The 25,079-nt window shown below is 32.2% G+C and overlaps 1 protein-coding gene across 1 annotated transcript in view; it reads left to right on the plus strand.

Annotated features, from left to right (window-relative positions):
- The first annotated feature begins 15,784 nt into the window (after positions 1-15,784).
- The window catches only part of LOC118202257 (serine/threonine-protein kinase NIM1-like), an 85,363-nt gene continuing 76,068 nt past the window's right edge, over positions 15,785-25,079 (plus strand). The window contains exon 1 of the mRNA XM_035374406.2: positions 15,785-15,943. The gene's annotated coding sequence lies outside the window, so the exon portion shown is untranslated. The remainder of the gene's footprint in view (positions 15,944-25,079) is intronic.

Raw genomic sequence — 25,079 nt, forward strand, 5'->3', positions numbered from 1 at the left:
AAGAAATGGCACTTTATTTGAAGCCCACCTCTCCAGCTCAGCTATTTCTTTCTTGAAAAAATTTCTTTCCGAAGTCAGCCGAAAGTTAATGATGAGTCATAAATCCTGCGAACACGTGACGGCGACCTTATTTATCTTGGAGATGAGATTTATCAGGATTGAAGCTTTACAACGGAATTCAACAAGTCTTATCCTGTCTATGGACCATGGGATCGTCAAAAGTTTTAAATCAAACTTCCGTAAGCACTTGATTTTGATGCTTCTTGATAGAAGAGTAAAAAGAGGAACAACCTCATATGCTAATATAAACGTTACATCAACATGCATTACCAGTTGCTTCCATAGAGCTGGACTGGACGTTTCTCAAGAGAGACAAATCACTGAAGAAGAAGAAGTAGACGTCTTGGAGACTTGGAAATTAGTAGAGAAGAATTTGAAAATTACGATAGGTACATGTTGACACCAATATTATCACTTTCGAGATACCTACTCCAGAGGACATTGTAGCTGAAATTCAAGCTAAAACAGTTGAAAAAAAGTAATAAAAGTAGTGATGATAACTATGCATGTGAAGAACTTCAAGCTGAACCGCCCGCAACGTACTCAATGGCTATTGAGCAGACAAACTTCAAATATGTTTCGAAGCTAGGGGTGCAAATTTCGATGTTTTTCGGGCCATGAATCTTCTCCGATGAACAGCAACACAAGAAAGAGACAAAAAGCAGCTCAAAGCAAATTAACTAACTTTTTTTTTACTGTACAGAAATAAAAAAATGAAGAGTATAAATAATGTATAATACGTGCGTATGAATTTTTATGTTTCTCCACGAACCCGTTTGGTACGAGCCATTTTTTTATCCGTATTCACGAACCTGTTTTTTACTTGTATTCACGAATCCGGTTTTTTTTTTTTTTTTTTTTTTTTTTTTTTTTTTATGAACACTCGGTTATTAAGAACAAATATCGCGATTCTTTAGAGCTCGTTATAAGCGAGTTCGACTGCATTAGATTTTGTTTCTACCTGATAAACTGGAAATTATTTCTTTGCTTGAGCTTTGAATAGGCTTTTGTAAAAAAATATGTTATGAGATATCCAAAATTTTTCAAATTCGGTATTTAAAATAAGTATGTGTTTGAGAAGAACAGATTACTTTTATAAGTGTTACATACAACTTTGAAATTATGCTAAATGCAACGAGAATAAGCTCATTTTGAAGACGATCACTCATTATGAAACAAATAAATGTAGTAACCTGAGTCCTGAATTTTGTGTTCGTTTTAATTTTGCATCGAATCCCTTTTCAAATACAAGGATGCTGCCACCAATTGTTACAGTCTAATTTTATTTCTGAAGAAACAATATAGCAAATATAAATAATGCAGCGAACATAAAAAATATATACCAAGAATTAGCACTCTATTGAGAATTCTAAAGATACGATGATTTTAAAGATTTTTATGGTTTTGTCATTTAATTTTATGTGACGTAAGTGCAAAGAAACTCATATTCAATAAATAAAGTGACAAATAAAATAATTGATCACCGTATTAAGGTAACTGAACACTGATATCATAAACTGAGAAAAAAACTTAAAAAAATGTTTGACAACACTTCTCTCACACGTTGCATTGAGAATTCCGGAGATATGCTGCATTTGAAAATTTTGATTGTTAAGTCGTTGCTTGTGAATCCGTGATCCGAAGCATTACATTACCAAAGGATATGATAAGATTGATGCCTTATTTTCATATGAAAGAGTGAAATGGGATGTATGCATATTATTGTCCATTGTATGAGAGAACTATATATATTCGTAAATTAAATCTAAATAATTAGCAGCTAAATAAAAGGCTAAGAACAATCTGGAGGGGGGGAGGAATTCTCTTAGTTGAGAACTCTTGTGCCAGAGAAACAGCTGGCATTTAATTTAAAACTTAGGAATCTTTAAATACTTTTTCACATTGGGCACAAAACGCTAAAAGAGCATAATATACCGCATAAAATTAAAAGAAAACTGCAAATTTTAAATAAAGATTGACGGAAAGCTGAAGCAGTCATTACTATTTTTTAAGTTTTCAGCCTAGTCCTAAATATTTGTTATTTCATAAATGGCAACAGTTGGGCGTAGCATTACATAACTGAGTTCCCATTGCATTCCTCCTCTGGAGGTATTAAGTATTCATTGTAGCTATTATAATAGTTTTTGTTTGCAATTAGATATTTGTTTTGTTTGCAATTAGATATTTAAGCTAATACAGAGTATTCATTCTTTACATTTTGGTGCTAAATGTTTTAATGCTTTTCAAATTTCAATAAGCCAATTGATCGTCTTAAAAATTGTTAAAACCAGTTGCAGTATCTTATTGAGCTTCAGTAAGAGTTTACATGTATCTTCTCACTGATGTTTAAAAACACAAACAGAAAAAAAAAATGTACTCAAAAGTTTACTTTTAGCAACAATTTCTTCGAAGACTTTTCGCGAAACATTTTTTGCTTTTAAATTAATAGGATTTAATAATAATTTTTTGCTTTAATCATAATTAATTAATTTCATAATAAGTTTTTGCTTTAGGATAAACGTTACAGCAGAAATAAAACGGGCAAAGTGGATTTCAGCAAAGGAAAGCCAGAGAAGCGAAGAGTGAAGCCATGAAGACATTTGCTGGATCCATGCTTCACTGTGATAAAACTCCGGAGGATAATCAAAGTTCATACAATACAACTCTTCTTCAGTCTTCAAATAACAAAACAAAGTCTTCGTTTTCGAACATGCACGTCACAAAAAAAAAACTTTTAACGGAAATGATAAAATTTGAAAAAGATAGAACCTTGAAATTAATGTTAAGTCATGACGATACCTTGAGAAATTGTGATTAAAGAGAAAGATTTACAAATTTTACGCGATATTTTTTTCTGGGAAATACTTGTCCAAGATCATTTTAAAAACCTTGGAGGAGGAATGGAAAAGAGGTTCCGATTCTCTCACATCAAATTAAATCATGATTTGATTTAATTTTTATTATGCCATTAACTATTAAAGAGAAATCATAGCAATTTAAGTTTTAATGTTACATTCTCATCAACCATATATTTTACATATGCAAACATAATGGCAAATTGAATTTGATGACCTCCAAAACGTATGAATGAAACAGCTTTGATATCGAGAAAATGTTAAATCGTGCACATATTGGTGAGGTCATAGGTGTTTTGCTTTGTTATTCTCTTCCTGGCGGAGCCTGTAGGAGCAAAGATGATGTTAATCACGCAATAGTACATTTTATCATTTTTGCAATGAAACTTAGGAATGAAATGAACGCGGAACTTATTTCTGTTCATTTCTTTTTTACCTTTTAAGTGCTAACGTGGTTACACATTCAAGACATATTGCATGCGAGGTAATGTCCTGAGAGTAAGAAAAGAGCCATTCTTACCATGACTTCTAGGTAAAATTTATTATAAATAATAAATACATCTGAATAGCTTACTGAATTAAGTAGGCTACTAAAACAGCACATCTGAATCCAGAAGTTTGAAATATTTATGCACGTCACTCTAAATGCAGAAATCTAGAATTGTTTGAAAAGAGAAAAAGAATTGTTTTTCATTTATAGGACAACATACAACTAACAAATTTCTTTACAAAGATGCATTCGTTAACTTGATACTTTCAATGCGAACCCACGTCACTTGGGACTGCGGAATTCCACTCTGCACCAACATTGAGGATTATAATATTTCGCAATTTCTTGTGCTTAAACTAGAAATCTAAGGTAAGTATTATTTGGTTATCTGTATTTTTTCAAACATATAGTTTGGCTAGGTACTAAATTATTATAAATTACATATTTAATAATGACATTTATTGTGATTGTTTTGAAGGTTAAAAATGTTTTTAACACCAACTTTAAAAGTAACCTTGTTACTTTTAATACTAGTACTAAAAGCGAATTAGTTACCTTGATAATGACGAATAGAATAACAAATATATATTTTTGAAGTAAGTCAGCAATTACTAAATACAAATTTAAATGACAAAATAACGTTTGCAGAAAAAGTAATGTATGTTATATGTGTTAAAAGTGATTTCATTTTGTTCGAAGGTTTATACACTTTCTTCTCATCAAATAAAATTATATTTTTAACACTTACTTTTGTCTTCAGGGTAATGCGATATTTTTTTACTCGATATTTTTTCCTGGGAGATACTTGTCCCACATCATTTTCGAACTGAAATAATAAAAAGAGGAAGTACTTCATGTCAAAACAAGGATGAAACATTTAGTGTACGACAAGGAACGATCCAAACACAAAAGGAGATACGACAACTTATTAGATTATTAGCTATCAGCATTAAGACCGGATTTAATGCCAAATGGAGGAAACATTCTTCAGTCATGAATCGTTTATCAGTGAAAATTCAGTCTTCAATCATGGATGGTTCGTCAGTGGATTCATTCGTCAGGGAAAATTCGTACCGTTTCTATGTTTTCCATCACTAAAGCAAGTACGGTATCCAAATTTGTAACTGAATTCAAAAAGAGATGGAAATTTGGTTCTAAAGTACATAATCCGGGATATCCTAGGAGAATTGGCATGTTCTGGAGAAGTGGGAAAACTAAAACGGGACAACACATAATTACTGACGATGAAAATATTGCTATTATAGAAACTGAGAAGAAAAAGTGTAGGGATATCTTATAGAGATTACTTATATCGATTACTGAATTTGGTATTTCGTGGCCATAGGGAAGACGAGTCTTAACATAATAAAAGGTATTTTTTTAAATGGTAGAAATGCTATCAGATTATGATCCCGTGCAAAATGAACACATAATGAGATTAAAAAGTAGCGTATGTAAGTTTAAACATTCAGTCTCTATCTGGCATTCAAAGGTCAAACTGAATTTATCAGACCTCTAGCAACTCAAGTTAAGGAAAAACTTACCAAGAATCTAAAATCTGTAACACACTTTGGGATAAAGTTTGATACATTTGGATACTTTTGGATAAAGTTTGATACATTTGGATTTTTTGGGATACTGTTTGACAGAACTCCAGAGATATCACAAGTTGATCAAATGTCCGAATTGTTATATATATAAAAATTAACAATAGAAAAGCTGAAGGTGAAAGAAGCATTTTTAGGATTTATTCATTTAAAGGGAAAAGAAGCTATTGAACGTAGTTCTGAAATATTTAAGAAATTGTAAAGTGATGGTTTGGACATAATGATATTCCGTTCTCAAGGCTATGAAAATGATGCTACCATGGTTAGAGTATATGGAAATGTACAAGCTATTCTTAATACAAAAAATAAAAAAGGTGTTTTTAATGGATGTTTGGATCATTTGCTTAATTTGTGCGGTCAGCATTCGTTTGCAGAAAAAAAGGGCTGTGTAAAAGTTTTTGGAATTCTTGAATCAATAAAGTGGTTACAACGTTAGCAACACTAAGAATTTTCCTTTACGAGGAGCTCAGTTACCTATTAGAAAATGCAATTAAACAGGCCGTAATAAAATTAAACGCTTATGGAATTACAATAGGGAGAAGAGCAAGATTCAAGAAAAGGAGGGCAGGAAAACAGACTTAACTCACCATGAAAGAAGAAAATAAAAGGGCGATGTTTGAATACATTGATCGTTTTCAGTCCTAGGAAAACATGCTGATAATCACTTTACATATCGGGAGAAACCACAAAAAATTTGATGCAGCCAGCCCTTTTCCTGAGATTTAAATACTGATTAAACTACCAGTGCTTATCGACTTTACCTCTAGGCCAATGGTGAGCCTCTATAATGGAAAGCATCCAAAAATTATTATTAAATTTATAAAATTTATCCTCAAAATATAAAGTTATGAATTTCAAACCACATATTAGATGAAGAGGAAACATTTACAGTTAAAATAACTTAAATGGATGCTGAAATGCATTCATCCGAAAATATCTCTTCTCCAAATTTATTCCAAATAATCTGACCTATTTCTTTTTCTGTAGCTGAATATTTACAGAGAATAGTATCATAAAATGTTAAGACGGCAAAAAGACTAAAGTCTTTATTTTAAAATAATTATAACAGGTTAATACTACTATATAGTTTATATTTTCCCATCTCATAAAAGTATTCTTAAAAACTATGTAAAACTATCTTAATAGCTAAATCCTAAATCATAATAGCTACCAAAATGGAAACTCAACCGAAAATTACGAGCTTCGAGCCATGTAATATTCTGAAAAGTATGTGCGCTTTAAACGAAAACTTAGATTTTAGAAAATATAGTGATTAACAGCGCTGAAAGTCTAACTTAATATACGGAAATAGCAACTCCAGAGTTCTACAAATATCCATCTCTTTCAAAAGATTTAATCATATTTTTTGTAAGCTGAAACTGAATGCCAAATAACTGTTCTTGATGTTTCACAAGTAATCTAGAATCATTTCTTTAACCCATCATGAAAGAAAAAAGGCAGTTTTAACCTGTCAAAGACATTTCTCTTATTTTAGTTTTCATTGCACTTGAGGCATCAACTCAAAAGAGAAAGACTTGTTTCAACGCGTATCGGATGTTGATATTATTACCCAGCTGTCACTTTACCAACAATTTTTGCTTCAAAATGCAAACAGAGCATGCAGTGTCTTCAGGCAATTACGGAGTTTGCTGAATCCGGCAGATGTTTCATTGTATTATTACAAAATTTAACTTCATGTTTTTTAACAAAATTTTCAAAACATTTATTTTTAAACTGCATGGAATAGAAAAGTAGGATCTGTTGAAAGAAAGATGTATTTTCAAGGTGAATTTCTATACGATCAGTAAAAAATATTCTATTCTTCTGCGAATAACTTCATAATGCAATATATAATAGATTTAATGAAATTTTTACTTCATAATATGGTGATTATGAATGTATGTTGTTTTCTTTAAATAACTCAAGAGTCCTTAAATATTTATTTCTCTTATTTTAAAACTTGCGTATACCGGTAAAAATGCTTTAGTTTTAGGACAATGTGGAAAATTATATTTTCAATCAGCAGCAACGTAACACGCATATTAAAATAAACAAATAAGCATAAAATGAGCTGTCACTGTAGTCATGTTAAGCACTACCTACTTTTTCCCTCTCTAAATGAGTCTAAAAATGTTAAAAGCATATACTGCTAGTTCTAAACGAATCAGGGGCCTAACGAACTCACTGGTGACAAAAATGTTTAAATAATTTTCGTATGCGTCTTCAAACAAGAGCTGATTTAACATGCAAAGTTGCTTTTGCAAGTGGTCAAGTAGATAAAGTTGCTAAACACTGGTAATTAAACTTGGTTGAAAAAAATGTTTGCATGGGCATTGTTCTGGTCTTCCTCGTGTGTAACTTGAATATGAATGTGTAACTTAAATTTCCTTAATATGTCCTTTAAAAAAGGCATCATCTGTCTTTGGATGTAGTTTTTGGGGCATGCTTTGCCACTATCAAATAATCCATTCAAGCTGAAGGAAAATTACCTCGTAGATTTCCTTTGCAAGTAGGTAGATAATCATCGTGTGCTTTTCAGTTTTAAAATAAACAGTTTAACCGAATATAAAACGGTATTACTTGGGAGATTATACTGTACTTTTGAAAAGTTTTGCACACAAGTTAAAAAGGGAAACGTACCATCAATGGCCGAGTAGGTTACAAGCGCTGAATACTGGTAGTTTGACACGAGTTTGAACTCAGGCGAAGCGGTTGGTTGGTTCTCATGGTCTTCCCTATGTGTAACCACTAGCTAGTTTCTCCAAGAAATTCGCCCACAAGCTGCCGAGCTGTATTTGAGTTGAGTTCATTTCTTGGCGATGGGCTAGCTGCATGGCCGTTTTCAACGAGTCAGTTGCCATAGAAAGTCATCCATGAAGGCATCCTTTCTCTAAGGCAAATATCCCTTGTGCATTTTAGTATGTTCAGACAACCTAATAACCGGAAAAAAGAAGCTTACATATTTAGCGGCTTTATACGTATTTACTAAATGAGGGATTGCGCTATGTCCAACTTTTTGTTTCTCGAATGACATTCAACCGTAGTCGCGGGCAATGACAAAATGACAACCTATGATCGGATGTTCTAAATGGGTGAGATATCTGGAGAACGTACTGGTCAGGGCAACACTCGAATACCCTCTGTATCGAAGAAGATCGCAGCACAAGCAACATGCGGTTGTGCATTATCTTGTTGAAGGATGGCGTCACTCAGACTTCGAAGATATGGTCTAGCCAACGGTCTTAACACCTGAGAAGTGTAACAATTGCTGTCCACATTACCTATATGCAAACAAGAGGTAACCGGGATATGTACCCATTGACTGCCCATACTAGCATCCCAGATTATGTGCGTATGACGATGATGAATGCAAACTAGCAAAGTTCTCGGTGCATCCGCACATGGATACGTCCATCATGATACTGTTAACAGAACCAGGATTCGCCTGATAAGACGTGGTAAGATGTCACACCTGTGTTTAGTATTGTTGTTCTTCGCACCACTGTAGGCACACCTGTCTCTGATGCAGCGTCAAGGGCAGTCTCAACAGTAGTGGCAGTGTTGACAGTCCTTGGTGCGAACAATCTTTGCAGAACCCACCCCTGAGATGGCAACTCGTAACATCCATATGTTGGAAGAGAAAAGTATGGCGGAGATCAGCTGCCTTCACAGTGACTAGAATCATAGACGGTGATCCGTTCAGGTCAGGGACTGTAAGGGTATTGTCAAGTCTACTTCGGGCTGTGTGATCACTACATATTAAATAATTTAAAAGGTTGTCTTTGGTGTGTTTCGGCCTATAGTTATATAATCGTATTTTTTAATAAATGCCATTTGCCTGTATGGCCAAATTTTGGATATGGTTCGACAGATTACAGTTTCCTCTCGCCACAGAAGGGCTTCAAAGATGATAGAAGCAAGAAGCATAGCTGCACTTCCACTGGTATAAAAAATATTCAGATATATGGTACATCAAATATAGATAAATAATTTATCAATATTCTCCTCCATAAAGATGGTTCAAACAATTTTTCATTTAAATATGAAAAATAGAGAACAAAGTAACACTATTCCCTACCATGCAGAAAAGCTGCTTTAAGCCTTTGAAAGAAGTCAATAAAAAGTGGAAAATATTTTTTAAAAAACATAATTTATAATAAAATTGGTAACAAATACTTAATCCATTCTTTTATACATTCAGTTTTACTCTTTGACCTTGTTTAAAATTGATCTAAATTATTAAACTTAGAGTAGCAAATAAAAAAAAATGTAATAAATGGTAAAAAAAGAATTTTCTGAAAATATACTGTATTAAACTAGCTATTTAATGCCAGTTTTGGATTCAAAATTTAAATTGCGCTAAAAGCAGCTAAAAGTTTCGATAAAAGTGTTTTCGTTCGAGGATTGTGTGATTATTAAAAAATTAGAATTCCAAATGATTATTCGCCTTTCTATATTTGCAATAAATTAGATCAAACTATTAATTGTCGATATTTTCATAAATGAGAGTCAATGGCGAAATCGAGAGATATCATGAAACACTATGTTTTGACAGAAAAATTGGCATGAATTTCAATTATCATGATAGACAGCTATTGAGTAAATAAGGAATAATAACTTAGCTAACCCGTAGGCTTAGCTCCCGAAGGAAATTCACAGAGATAAGCAAATTTAGAAAACCCTGTCATTCATCAAAAATTGCAGTATTTCGAGGGTATCAGCCTCGGATACATACAGAGCGAGAGAGAGAGAGAGAGCGAGATTATTTAACTGTGTGAAATATTATTTTACTGCAGATTGTCGAACTGAAAGTGCACTATAAATATGTGGCCTTAAATTTAAAAAAAAACTGAAGGGACAGTTTTAGTGTTTGTGAAATTAAGATCTTTTGCATATTCTAAATATTCTGAATCTTAAAATTATCATATTTGTATTTTCGTTGCCTCTTCAAGTAATGCAGTTTCATCCTCTTAAAGACTCAGTATTATAGAAATACTTTTAGTTTCCCACTTCTCAAAAGTTAATTTAGTATTCCTTGTACTAACGCCAACATAAGCTTCCTTTTCATAAAAATCATAAAGATTATCAAAGAGAGAAAGAAGATCTTATTATTTTACTTAAAATTTAATTCTGCCGGAAGGAAAAGATGTATCAGCTTGATTATTCTAGAAGATTTCAAGAAGAGATTCCTTCTTAATTTAGTCACTTACAGAATGTGGGTCACATTGTGTCCTAAGGACACTTTTTCACTCTTATGCTTGCATTTTAATTCACCCGTGATGGCAGTTTCAAATTCCTTTTCATGTGTCACCTACTTTGATATTTATACAGCTTTCGAAGTGAGACTTCAAAAACGATAATGATCAAAAATCTTTTTCGAAGTTAAAGACAAAAATTTTGATGATGAACTTTGTTACACATTTTAGTACGATACAAATGTTGCTGCTATTTTAAGAAACGTATCTTGGTTAAATTAATATTTTACTTAAATTTTGCTTTAATAAAAATAATCATAAAATACTAGATCAATTTAAAAATTAAATAATTCTAAGCAATAAAATGCAGATTTGAATTAACAATTACTAATATATTTTAGACATAATCAAATTTAAACAAAGTTATCTTTCAAGGGAAATTTATTGGTTTTGCATTTCTAAAAAACTCTGTATTCTGTATTTTCAAATATTAATGCTCATCTTCTTACTTCAAAACCAGAACTTAGTTTAAATTTCTCATCTGCCACAATTTGGAACATTAAATTTCTTGTATTTGACATGTACCTTTACAAATATATTTCAGCAAATTAAGTCTTATAGTATGTAGCATGATAACGATAATGTACTGTAATATATGAACAGTACACTGCTAAAAGGAAATACGTAATAATGTTAAAATATTCAAGGCGATCTGGAATTCATAAAAGTTTATATTTCAGTTGGGAGAAAAAAAAATGCTTAAAATTCCATGTTTTAAAAAAAATTATCATGGAAATTTTTTAATTAAAATTATGCCAGTCAAGCAGAGTTTAATTTATAAGATTATAAAATAATGCAAAATAAATACTAATAGTAGCTTTTATGTTATCCCATAAAGCTGCTATTAGTATTTAGTTTGCGAGGTTGAGCGACCTCATCAATAGGGTGAAGAAGAGCAACGTCCCGAATAGTGAAATTTTTATGAGAACACCAATGCAAACCATTTCATCATGAATTCGCTATTTATGATTTTAAGAGAAGGGTGCCTAAAATACAGGGGTTGGACAAAAATATGGAAACACCTTTAAAAAAACATGTTTCTTTGCTTAATATGGTGTAGGAAACCCGTTGGCATCCAAAACAGCTTGCAGTCTTCTCGGAATGGATAAATACAGTTCCTGTATGTTTGCCAAGGGAATATTATACCATTCTTCCTGCAAAACGGTGGCAAGTTCAGATAACGATGTTGGCGGTGGATAACGAGAACGCACTTTCCGTTCCAATGTAGACCACAAAGGTTCGATAATATTCAGCTCTGGTGACTGTGGTGGCCAGGGAAGATGGGACAACTCATCCTCGTGCTCAGAAAACCAGTCCTGGACAATGTGGGCTGTGTGAACAGGGGCTTTGTCGTCTTGGAAGACACCATCACCATCGGGGAACAAAGTTTGTACCATGGGATGAACTTGATCGGCCAAAATGTTCACATAAGTCTTGGCAGTCATGTGCCCTGACACAGTTATCATGGGGCTAGCAGAGAACCACGATATGGCTGCCCAAATTATAACAGAACCCCCGCCATGTTTCACTCTTGGCAACAAGTAGTCTGTATTATAGGCTTGAGATGGCGTTCTCCAGACGTAAACTCGGCCAGAAGTGGGAAACAATGTGAAAGAAGACTCGTCAGACCATATTACTCACTTCCACTGCTCTATAGTCCAGGCTTTATGACTTAAACACCACCTTTCCCTGTTACGGGCATTAGCATCACTGATGAGTGGCTTCTCAATTGCAGCACGGCCAGCAATTCCCTGTTTATGAAGCTCCCTTCTAATTGTTTTGGTACTCACAGGGTTCGGTAACACAACATTCATTTCAGCAGTAACTTTTGCAGCTGTGGTCTTCTTATTTTTCGTCACAATTGCCCTTAATGATCGTCTGTCACGATCACTCAGGACACACTTTCGTCCGCGCTGTGATTTAGCAGATGATGTTTTTCCGCTTTTCAAATATGCGGAATAAATCTTCGATACAGTACCTCTTGAAACACTAAACACCTGGGCTACCTTGCTTACGGAAGCACCTACCATACGGGCTCGAACAATTTGCCCACGTTCGAAGTCTGTTAACTCTGACATAATGCAATGACAACCTCACATAACAGTACTCCGACAACAATTGAACTGTTTAGAACATTTACGAAGTTGTATAGGTGGCGTCAGTAGTCAAAAACGCCAGCGCCCCCTACATATTTGATTAAAATCAATCTTTCTTTTCAAACATGCATTTCACAAGGTGTTTCCATATTTTTGTCCATCCACTGTATTTTCGCCCAAGTCACCAATGAAGCCTGATAAATGCGTAACGAGAGAGTTGTCAATATTAAGGGCTCCCACAAATGAGCTAAAATGTATAGTTTAGCATAACAGGCATTTCTGTGGCAATCATTGTTAACATATTGCAGAGGGTGTTTACACGTTTTTAGAACACGCACATTTTGATAAAGAAACTAAAAAAAGCAAATGTTTTGTAAATATATTTCTATATTTCTGACAACATATTACTTGAAATGAAAAATATATATACAAATTTAAAAGTATAAGTACTTTTAAATTTGTTATTCTTTCAAAACATCACATGTAAACAAACTGCGGATTGAAGGATAAGTTTTTATGTTTTCCGAAGATATTCCTATTCCATAACTCAAAAACATTGTCAAATGCATGATATTGAATTTTTGAGTGCGAAATAAGCAACATTATCAATCGGAAAGGTAAGGTAATAACTGAACTGTCAGTTATTATTTAACATAAAATGTCTTAAAAATTAAACCATTGGCAACAAGAGAAAAACCCGCCAACACTGAAATCAAATGCAAAGTATTTAAATACATCTGTAGCGATAAAAAATAAAATAATAAACCAAAATTTGCAATTTAAAAAGCTAAATATCATAATGTTTATCAGTTTTTTCCGAGACATATGGCTCATCACAGAAAAATTTGTAGAACCCTGTATGAAAACTATTTAGCGGGAAACAAATGTACATTGTGAATCTTAATCTTGATGAAGCATGGGTTTACCTAAACGACTGCATTAAAAAAGTCTATTTATTATCGAAAATGATGGGAAAAGGATATAAGGGGTTTATGATTGTAGCAATATACTCTTACACAAGGAACTTAAAAATAAGAACCGTGAAAAAATGAACTCAGCGTACTATCAAGAGAAAATTTACGTCCTATATTTACAGAAGAAATTCTATTTCTTTATCCCAATGACTCTCAAAGAGTGAAACTTCGTCAAGACAAAGCAACAAGTCATACTTCGAAAAGCACCACTGCGTTCTTCTAAAAACTTCAGTTTTTCGATGTCTTTCCAACGTCTTCCTGCAAAGTCGCCTGAGGCTTTAGCTGTGGTCTATAGTGCCTTTGGTCTCTTGAAAAGAGCATCTTCTAAGCGCAAATCACCACGATTGCTAGACTCTGGAAAATAGTAAAAGAGGAATGGAAATCAGTACTTCTGGACACTTTATGAAAAGTCTTTCTGTCCTGAAAATCTCGATGCAGACATATGATAATGCAGAAAAAAAGACTAACAGATCTAGTTAAATGGCCTCGAAATCGTTCTAAAAAAGTGTAAATACCCTCTGTATACTGCGATGGTGTTAAATGATCTCTGTTCAATACTTGATCACTTGCTTTTCTACCAGTGGTCCCAAAGGATGTTTAACGTATTTAATAAGTTCTGCACTCAGTACAATTGAGATTATTTTCGGTGCCAGAAGAAATTATCGTGAACTATTAGGTTTCTATGTAAGATCTATTAGGGCAGCTTTCGGCTCAGAGGAAGAGCAATGGATTCGACAGTTCCTCTATTTGCGCTTAAGTAACTGAGTAAACTCGCATCCACGAAAAGGTCCGAAACCAGCAAGCCTTCGGGCCATATTGTGAGTCCTTAACATACACTTATAATCTAACCCGCTCCTACTCCCTTTCAGGAAGTTGAATCAAAAGGACGCCATCATGTTATTGCATATTAGAAGCAAAATAAATGCCATTGCCAGATTAAGAATAATAACTGCTCGCTTTTAAAAGTGGTAGATCAAAAACAGAGCCTCATCTCTAGGATTCCAAGGTGTACCGATTTCCGACGAACATAATGGGATTAAAATTTTACATAGAAAAATAAAAATAATCTTTAAATATATATATATATATATATATATATATAATATAAAATAAAATCTGAAAGCTTTCAGATTTTACATTACACCCAAAAGGGGCGTTTTTTTTAATGTTTTGTGTGTTACCTTTATTTATTAAATATCATGTTCTTCGTACTTAAACCATAAAATTCAAGTCAACAGCAATATCGCAAATTAATTTTAAAATGAGCATTTCTTTAGAATTTCCAATAAACAATCTCGCGCGCTGAAGATAATTATTTATTTTTTTTTCTTCCGTACAGTGTTACCATTCCTCACTTTAAAATCATTGAGTTTGTTAATCAAAAATTCGATAAAGTGTTATAAAATTTGAATTTGATAATAAAAAATTCGGGCTTCAAGATGCCCATATTCGGGTCTAGACGCACGTTATTCAAAATTTGATGGTTCTAGGTACCATTGTTTTGTCACAACGCGAGAAACATACATACATTTATGCAGATTCTTCATTACTTAATTTCTTTAAATATAACACAGGGCTCTATTATTTGGTGGCAACAATTTGAAAAGTGAACTGACATTTATAGTTAACTTACGCAAAATGCCAAAACGAAAATAGTAGCCCTTCTGGGCTAACGTCCTGCGGGCTAACGAAAGGTTTTACGCGTCATGTTTCTGAATTTTATAATTAAAAAGCATGCAGCACGCATATGAGAAATATTTTACACATTTTTACATACGAATTTATATTTTACATATGAAGTTTAGAAGTTTTTCAATATTTCTGGTTGAAAGCCAAATTAAAAGCATTTTTTTTTTCATCCTCATAAACGTTGACTACCATTCCCGTGCCAGACCAGTCTGTTAAGTTTTTTTGTATACGCAACTAAATCCAAAACTTAATTATTAATAACATTTTACTGCATACGCAGTTATAAAATTTGATAAATTATTGCGTTCAAAAAGTAGGAAAGGCCTTTCAGCTATCAGTATTTCATTATTATTTTTTTTTTTTCTTCAGTAATGTTAAGGACGAAAATGTATTGAAACATTTCTATTAACATTTAGCATTTACCTTTCTGAGTATTTTTATACTCATAGCTCACATAAAGACAAAATTTATCTGTTTTCTTTCGACTGAATATTTGCTTTTCTCTTACTAAACCTTTCCACTACGCTATTATTTCTCATAAATTAGAACCATCTGCCCTACGATCAGAGGCGCTTCATGTACATCCAAGCAATGTATTTAATACGACGTGTTTCCCATGAATAGAGAACTATGAAATGAAGATACGGCACTCTATTTCCTTTCCCTTTCTTCTTTTCCTTGACAGAATTTTACGATGATGTTATCGATTGTTGAGGAAAAAATACCCGCCAGATGGCGCAGCGGATAGTTTTGTTTGGAGGTGGAAATTCTCGTGAGAGAGATCCTGTCGCTTAGGCACGGATGAAGCTGATTGTCAACACAATAGCTCACGGAAAACATGCGTCCCAGCGAGAGCCGGAAAAAGTTCATGTTACTGAAGGTGGTACTGTAGGAAATAAAGAAACTTTATTTTCCTGGTAAGTAACTTGATTAAATTATTTCTAGAGGAAGGTACAAATTTTGATTTCTCAGTAATTTCAGGAGAATAATAATTTAAAAAATATCAACTAGTGGAAAAGAAAAACGATTTCACTGTCTGTAAGATGGTTCATAGCATATCGTAATATCTTTGTGACATATTTTCTGTATACAGTATATATTTTTCATCACAGAATAACTGATAAAATTTGTTATTATTTTTTATATTATAATAATAACTTATATAACTTTAATGTAATGGAAGTTAGTTTCATAGTTCTAAATAAGTTTTTTTTAGACAAAATTGAAAGATAGTTCAGTCTGTAAAAATATGAATTTCTATCAAAATACAATTTACTTCAAGAAATGTAAAATACTGAAATATAGAAGAGGCAGTTATGAATTGCGTTTATTTGAAATTCGATAAATCAAAATTTCTTACAAGCTGAAATGAATATCGAAATGCAGAAATCGTAATCATTGTTAACTTTCTCAAAAGTGAAATTTTTGATTACTCAGAATTTATTTGTTATTTATTATTATTTTTTTAAATTCTGTTTATTTCTGTTTTTAATTCGACTGTAATGTAAAAGAATATAACTTGGTTAAAACTTCAAAAGCTTAGGTGAATGTTTTTGCGTTACAAATAGTAAAATAGTAATCTATACAATATTATTTACGATTATTCTGCATATTCTTAGTTTTTATATTTTCTTGTTTTAAGTGTTTTATGAAATATGTTATTTTACACAGAAACTTTTATTAGTAGTACGTCAGCGACAGATACATGCTTGAGTTTTATTTATCATTACAACAGTTTTTCAATAGATTAAAGTTAGAAAATATATTAAGTTTCGCTGCTTGAGGTAATTAGACATTCAATGCCTTTATGCGCTGTTTTTATGCTATTACTTTATTTTATTCAATTGTAATCTTCATGCTCAGGATATTCAAGCGAAATTATTACTTTCGAAACATTTAAAAAACTTATTCATTCTCGTATTAGTTTTTGAATTTGTTTAAGACAGGAAGTAAACAGGGAGAAAAACAATTTTTAAATATGATAACGTCTCGCATGCAGTGAACACTTTTGTCACCAAAGCAATACCTACATGAGTGATTTAAATATGAACACAAGATTAAGATTTGGCCATCTGTTCAGAAGTGTCGAATTAGATTAACCACATCACTGTCTAGGGAAGCAGGACATATCCCATTTTGCAACATTATAAAATTATAAAATACACTTTTTATATGGAACGATATTATAAAATGTACCATGTTCAATCATATTTTTCATAAGCCTCATTTTGTAATTGAAAATCTGTCTTAAAGAAATAATTTTTAGAGAACACTATCAGGTTTTCCTCTTTTAAACCTCCGTCAGTTTTAAACGTTTCCAAACTGAAGTACATACTGTATCTTATCTATGTAAGTGTTATCTTGCATGCTGGATTTCTATGATAAAGTCCCGGAAATTTTATTCGTAACGATTACCATATATTACACATGGACGAAAATTTCTTAATCGAAAAATATTTGTTAAATTGCAAATAAAGTTTTCTGTATTAATTTCCCATCCATTTTCTTAAAAAAAATGCCAGTGATTTGATATGATTATGCTTAATTTTTAGAGTATTGTCATACAGTGATATACAATTCAGTATTTTAAATCTATTGTAGGAGTACTATTGCAGGAGATGTGAATTTTATTTATGCTTCATTTATAGAGTATTTGATCTGACAGCGTCAGTCTAAACATATTTTTTTTTTCATGTTGGTAAACTTGTTTCCGACACTCTTCTTCATTTGATTTCCATCATAAAGAATATTTTGTACTAAAATGTCCTGAGTGTTTCATGACCTCAATATGATTGCAATCAGAGAGAACTTAATTTTTTTTTGGAACCTTAACTTCACCAAATTAGACCCGGTGCTTTAGATCAGTGTATTTTCTGAAATATGTGCGGAGGAAGAAGTTTGGGTTTCCCAAGTCCAGTTGGGAGCTGGATCCAAAATCGTGGAGGGGTAACACCAGCAAAATAAATGACTCCAATTCATTAAAAAGTTTTTGGAAAACGGTAAATATTTTATGTATCTTCAGATGACGGCCCTAAAATATTCGGGTGAGAGGGGCTGTCCTCTTCATAAATCCGATACTACCTGCGCAGATGAAATAGCATGGATCTCTTTCAATGTCTTTTAAATCGAACTGTTATAGTTTTCACATTCGATTAATATATATAAATTAAAATCGTTCTACATATTTTTCGTATACGTATATCTAAATTTCTCTCCACGACTGTTTCAATTTTGATTTTATTATTTATGATACGTAAATTAATGGAATATCGTATGTGCTTTGCTTGTGTTTCTACGCCCTTTTGGGTTCAAGGTAAATGCATTTTGGAGGTCTTTTTTGTCACTTGGATGTACGACATTAATACACAGCAGTTTCCCTCAGGTAGTCCTCCACAAAGTTATCCCTTTCTGTAGGCAGATATCCCTGGCGGGCTTTGCCATACTCAATTAACAAAGCACCAACCATTCTAGTCATTGATTTCTTGTTCCCTCCCCCTCCGATAGCTTTCCAAAGAACCGATTCAAGGACTATATTTCCTCTTTTAATTACTTTTAATTATCCGAACATGTGAGTTTAGATTTCTAGAAACAATATGAGTAATCATCACTTTTCCGGGATATAGTTATAGTTAGCATTTAAATGGTTATTAGTGCTCGTCGATTTGGTGAAAAACAATATTTTAAAAACATCCTTAAAACTACATTTCATTATTTTAGGTTGGGGGAACTTTTATTATTTCAAAAATTTAATGTTAAAAAGCATTGAAAATATATCATTATTATGCACATTTGATGTGGAAAAAAGAAGAAAAAATCATTATCTCAGTATACAATTAAACAATTTTAACACAAATTTGTTAATAGTTATGAATTTATTAACCACAGGTACATTATAGTGTAAGTTTAATAGCTGGTATGTGCTTGCACTTTTTTGCACAGAGTGTTGAAGTCTAGCCTCATTGATGTTACTTGCTAGCGTATTTCACATTCGATATTTAATTTATTTTATTTTCGTTGTTACGTAAAGTTGAAAATAAGTTTCCGCTCACATAAAAATTTGTAAAAAAAGGGTTTAAGATCTTTATAGTTTTGCATCTTTATAGTTTTTATAGTGCACCTAAAATCCTTGAAAGAATAAATTCTGGTGTTAACTTTATTTTCAATGTCAAAAATGTTTGCTATGCAGCTACAAATTACAATTTTGTTCTGTCACGCCACTCTGGCTTATAATCATGTTTACCTTTGCTTAGAAAAATATCTGAATTTTAGATATTTGGCTCCCACGTGATATTCAAAAATTTTTTCGAATTTTGACTTGGAATTGTGGAACACCTAGAGGATTTGCATGGAGTCATAGAATCAGCAAGGAATTTAGTTTGAAGACCATTACTTGATTCATAACTCTGCGTTTAAAATAGTTAATATTTCTTCCCTTCCATTTCAAAGTCTTGTTTACAGAAGATATATGCACTCCACAGTTTTCTGTGTGCTGTCACATATCTGTATCAGTGGTTTAATAGTTAAAAACACTTGTTTCTTTCAAGATTCAGCTCAGAATAAAGGAAACTATTTTTTTCAAAATTTTATAGTTTTAGCCATATATATATAGATATGATGTAGGAATTTCCCTTAGGAAAGCTATCATGAAGAAACCTAAACCCATGAATGCTTTTGCTACAATTAGATTATCTTGTTACGTTATTAATACTGAAATGTATTTTCTCCCTTCTTTCTAAGCTTTCGTGGTGTAATTGGAAGCATATTCGGAGCGTTCGATTCCCTGGAAGGGCAATGCACATTTTTCACGTCTCTTGCTTAAAAAAACGACTCATGACTCTAAAAGTTGCGCCCGAACTAAAAAAAATTTTGGAAGATAATTCGTCACCACCAGGATTTGGCGAATGAGTCCCCTAAACCCCAGCGCCTTTTTGAAGGGGGCAGTATATAAGGTATTTTCTCCCTTCTTTCCGCATGTCTTGGTGGTGTAACTGGAAGCATACTCGACGCGTATTCAAGAGCACCAGGGTTCGAGTCCTGGCGAGGGCAATGTACATTTTTCACGTCTCCTGTTTAAAAGAAAACCAATGACTCTACAATACATTAAAAACGTTCGTCTTATAACTGTGTGTTCCCGCCTAAATGATGAATTTGTAGAAACGTTTTCTTCAAAATATTGTGCAATATGTTTCACATTTAAGATTTTGAAAGGAAAGATTTAAACCTTAATATTTAAATAAAAAAGTAATAGAGAGATTAATTTCGAAAAACTGTTTATGCAAATAGATGAACGCTGATGAAGGCAACAGAAAAAATAATCTTTAAAGGCTAAAGAATTAAAGGCGATTAATAGAACATTAGGAAACAACATACGTACACATTATAGAGTTTTGTATTGATCCTTTTATGGAACCAGTTAATCTTTATTCATTCTTCTGTTTTTCTAATGGTGATCTTCGTAGATGTTGAAAGTAAAAATCTCGCTTTCCAAATCTACAGTAGGAAAATATCCAATTAACTTTATCTAATAAAACCCTGTTAAGGAAGTAAAACAAATTATTATTGTGTTAATTAATTAATAAGTTGTATTAATTGTAATTACAATTATTTTTCCTAAATTGTGTTAATTGTAAATTGTAATAAGTAATTATATCCAAATCTGCAGTAGAAAAATATCCAATTAACTGTATGTAATAAAACCCTGTTCAAGAAGTAAAAGAAATTATTATTGTAATTCAAAATTGATGTTTTGTAGTATATTATGTAGCTAGCGTACTACAACCCCGATCAAAGATAGAAAATCAAAATGTGATTAGATAATTAAAACATACATAATTTTAATATAAGTAACCTGATACTGAGTTTAAGAAACATAAAAATTTTGCAAAAGTAAATTAATCTAAATTGAATAATTAAGTTTTATGATGTAAATACTTCGAAAATGTAATGAATATGATGTTTCATTGTATTTCGAATATAGAATTAAATATCGAAATATTTAATTCTTTGCATACTTAAAAGTGGATACAAAAACATTCTTGCTGGAATTTTTACTAGCTTTTAAAGAGGATTCAAATCCATAGGAATTTCTCCTGCCTATAAGCAGGATTTAATGTTTTTTCCATGCATAACATGAAACTAAAACAATTTCTTGCTTCATATAGATTTGCGCTGTCGGTTATTCTTACATGCATTCTCTTGATCAATTAGCGATCTATCCTTTTCACAACAGAAAATCCAAAATAATAATATCTGCAACGTATTGTTTCACTTCCTAAGCCTTGAAGCACTATCAAAGATACTGCAGGGTTCAAAATGCTGCTTACTAACAGTTAAAAAGCATTATGGAAAAATATGAAAAAGTTATGGAAAAAAACTTCTTCAAAATGATTCAAAACAGTGTTGTTTTTGCCTGGATGCGCTTTGCACTCGTGGCCACGTACGATACTTTTATTATTGTTTTAACTTTATGATATTCTATATTCTTGTGGGAAGATATTTCAGGAATACAAATAATTAGGGACTGATGCTTATTAAAAGCAATGAAATCACATTCCAAATAACAAACATTATATTAAAATCTCATTACCTTTCAGGGTATTCAGAATATAAAACAGAAGCAAACTGGATTGCTGTGTTGTATTTACGATTTGATAGATAATTAAAAACATTAACTGACAATATTTAATCGATTTAAATGCCAGTATTGTGCACAAAGGAGAAGAAAGTCTGAAATGGCTATTTTAAAATAAGTGTTTTATATAAAAAAATACATATTTAACTTCAGTATTTGGAGAATGAATAAATAAATGAAATCTGAAAGCTTTCAGATTTTATACTACGCCCAAAGGGGCGTTTTTTTATTTACAGACACGATCACGTTTTGAGAGCATTTAGGCTAACGCTACTTTGGGTTAAACATATTCGAAAACAGCATATATTTTTAATTTTCGATAGACAGTCTCGCACGCTGGAGATAAAAATGTGTTGTATTTCCTAAAGTGTTGCCGCTTTAAAATCGTTGAGTTTTTCGCACAAAAATTCATTAAAGTGTAAGAAAATGTGAAGTAGACAATGAAAAAAATTCGAAACTCCAAATTCGCACTTCCATGTGCCCATGTTTGGTTGGAAGATTATTCAAAATTTGATGATTCTAGATACCGCTGTTTTTCAACAATTCGAGAAACATACATACATTCATGTAGATTCCTTCATTATTTAGTTTCTTGAAGTATAACACACGGCGATAATATTTGGTGACAATATTATAAAAAGTCGCATTTATGTGATTCGACGCAAAATGCTCTTTCAAGACATATAGCCGTTCTGGGCTAACGAGCCTTTGGGTTAATAAATACCAATTTCCAAAAATTTTGATAGTAACGCATTGCTATTTATTTTTGAAATGACATATTAAAGATAATGTGACAAAAAGTTTCGTTATATATGTATTTCCGATCTTTCCTGGGAACAAACGTTGTTGAATTAAACTTACATGCATACTTCTTTCATCACTTAAAATCCGTTCTGCTCAGGAACACCTAATTTCATTATTTCTGAAAATTTTCCTTTCATTAAACTGCATTTTACTCAGCAATTTTTAATATTTTTAACAAAGCCGGAAATATAATCGTATTTCTAAGTCGAAAAGTATATATTTAAACCTACATCTAAAATATAAACATATTTAGATAATTGGTGTATTTACGAATCACAAAGGGAATTCAAAATGTATTAAATAGGAAAAACAATCTACAAGCGTACAAATAAGCGCTTTGTGCATAAATATCCAAAAAAAATTATTTTTATTACATATCTGGAATCCACATAAATATAAACTTAATCAATAACTAAGATAGGATTTAAGACTTCTTTTGCTCACATGTTAGGAGTAACATTGTGTTAGCTGTGACATAATAATCAGAAGACTTAGCTTCGTTGAATTAAATTTTGAAATACTTTTAAGATATGGAAAAATTGTGTATATTCCTTACAGTAAGATACGAAATATTTTATAACATTATGCGTTATTTAATAAAAACTTCTTTTGCAATTTATTACTTACTTATTTTTAAGTAATATAATTTAAAATTTTTATTCTTATTTCTGATTCCATTTCCAAGGATAATTAAATGCATAGTAGAACTCACATTTTGATTTAAAAATTCCTGAAAAGATGAAAACGCTTTTCAAATTATTACTATTTAATCTCTGTAATCTATCTGGTATGAGATTAAATTTTAGAATATTTGCAACTGTTTCTATATGCAAGTAATGCCATAGTCACACTTAGACACAAATTCGCAATAAATTACACTATTTTATATATCTATATCTATACTCCATATTCATTGTACATATAGGTATTCCTTGTTTGTGTTCCTCCTTGAATGAGAGACAGCTGGTAGTTTGCTTGTGTGTCTTACAGATCCTTAATTTTTAACTGTGTAGCCTATGAATATCTTACTATGTTGCACGAATTGTATGGCCCAAAACTCCAAAAACTAAATTTTTTCTGCCCGACTCTTTGTTCCCAAAGGATGTAATTCATGTTATGCCATCGATGTCACAGAATTCGTAAAAGATATATTTCTGAATAGATGGCTAAGTCATCTGTCAGCACTGATTAAGTGGCCGGCCAAGAGCCCTGAAATGTAGAAATGGCTTTTATTATCAAATGACATTTATGGACACAAATATACTAGGTAAATGAAAAGCATAAAGATCCTGTTAAGGAAGCACTCACAAGAGTGTCAAGGCCTATAACTTCATACAGAACATGCCACCGAAGCGATACATAAATATGAAATGTGCATGTTTACGTAGAATATGTTGCACAACAACGTTTCAACCAACCTGTAGAGAAAGGAAGGATTTTAGACAAAACAATCACAGAAGAACGCGAAAGTAATTTTAGATGCACAATTAAACGCATTTATTTTCACAGCTGCTTCTATAAAATATCTGAGGCGGACACCACATGCCTTCCTTGTACAGCTTATTAAATTGTACACATTTTTTACCTGAACTTCATTAAAACTTATTTCCTCAAATTTCATTATACATATATTTCTCATTCAAACAATTTTGTTTCTCCTTCGCGGCAAAGCAACGTACATAAATCTAAAACATCTACATTAAAAATTGTAAAATGCAGAAAAACCTAAGACATCAAATACAATTAAAAAACAAAATTTACAATTAAATTATTTTTTTTACGCCAAAACAAGCAATTCGGCTGGTGGGCAGGAAGAAAAAATTTTCCTTGCAAAAAACTGAGAGCTAAAATTTGTTCCCACTGGACGAAAAGTCACTGAAGTTTGTGCACAAACTGACTATTCTGCTAAGAGTTTCGAATGTAAACAAATAGCGGCGTCATTAGGCATAGCGCCACTGAAAGTTTTAAATTTTTGATAATTCTACAAATATTACATGCAGATTAACTAAAGGCATAAAAACGTTAACCGGAAAACAAGAGCAAAATAATTCATTAAAGTAAAAAATGCAGAATTTACTAGCATGTAAGAATAAAAATAACGACACCGAGCCGGGTAACAGGAAAGGAATATATACAAGTTTGGTGTGGCCGATTACAACGAAAAAGGGATGTGCACAACTACATGTTATAGCAACATTCTACGGCTACTCTTCTCGAGTTATGCGAGATACATCCATATATATAAGATATAACAAAATACGATAGTTGCTTCAAAAATAATTTACAACCTCAAAATTAACTATTCTGGATTTGGTTGCTTTCCTTCTAAATTCATCACCGTTTTCTACTGTGACAAACTACGCTATTTCATCATATGATCACTTTTCAATACTTGCTTATCCAAAGAATAGTATGAAAATTTTTTCAAAAATGCCTACAAGAGATGGCGCCACCGGAGCACCAGAGTTGTGTTGAGTTGAGTTGAGAGCAGAATCTGGACACCCGTGCGGCTTACTAAGACTATTCGGGTCTAGTCCAGGTTCCGCAACTATCCGGGGCAACACCTCATGGGGACTATAAGGGCATATGTTGGTCCTGTATACATGCTTACATAGTTC

Source organism: Stegodyphus dumicola, chromosome 6 (genome assembly GCF_044657685.1).
Source record: "Stegodyphus dumicola isolate Sdum_Otavi_A_Nest chromosome 6, ASM4465768v1".
Classification (NCBI taxonomy): Eukaryota; Metazoa; Arthropoda; class Arachnida; order Araneae; family Eresidae; genus Stegodyphus; species Stegodyphus dumicola.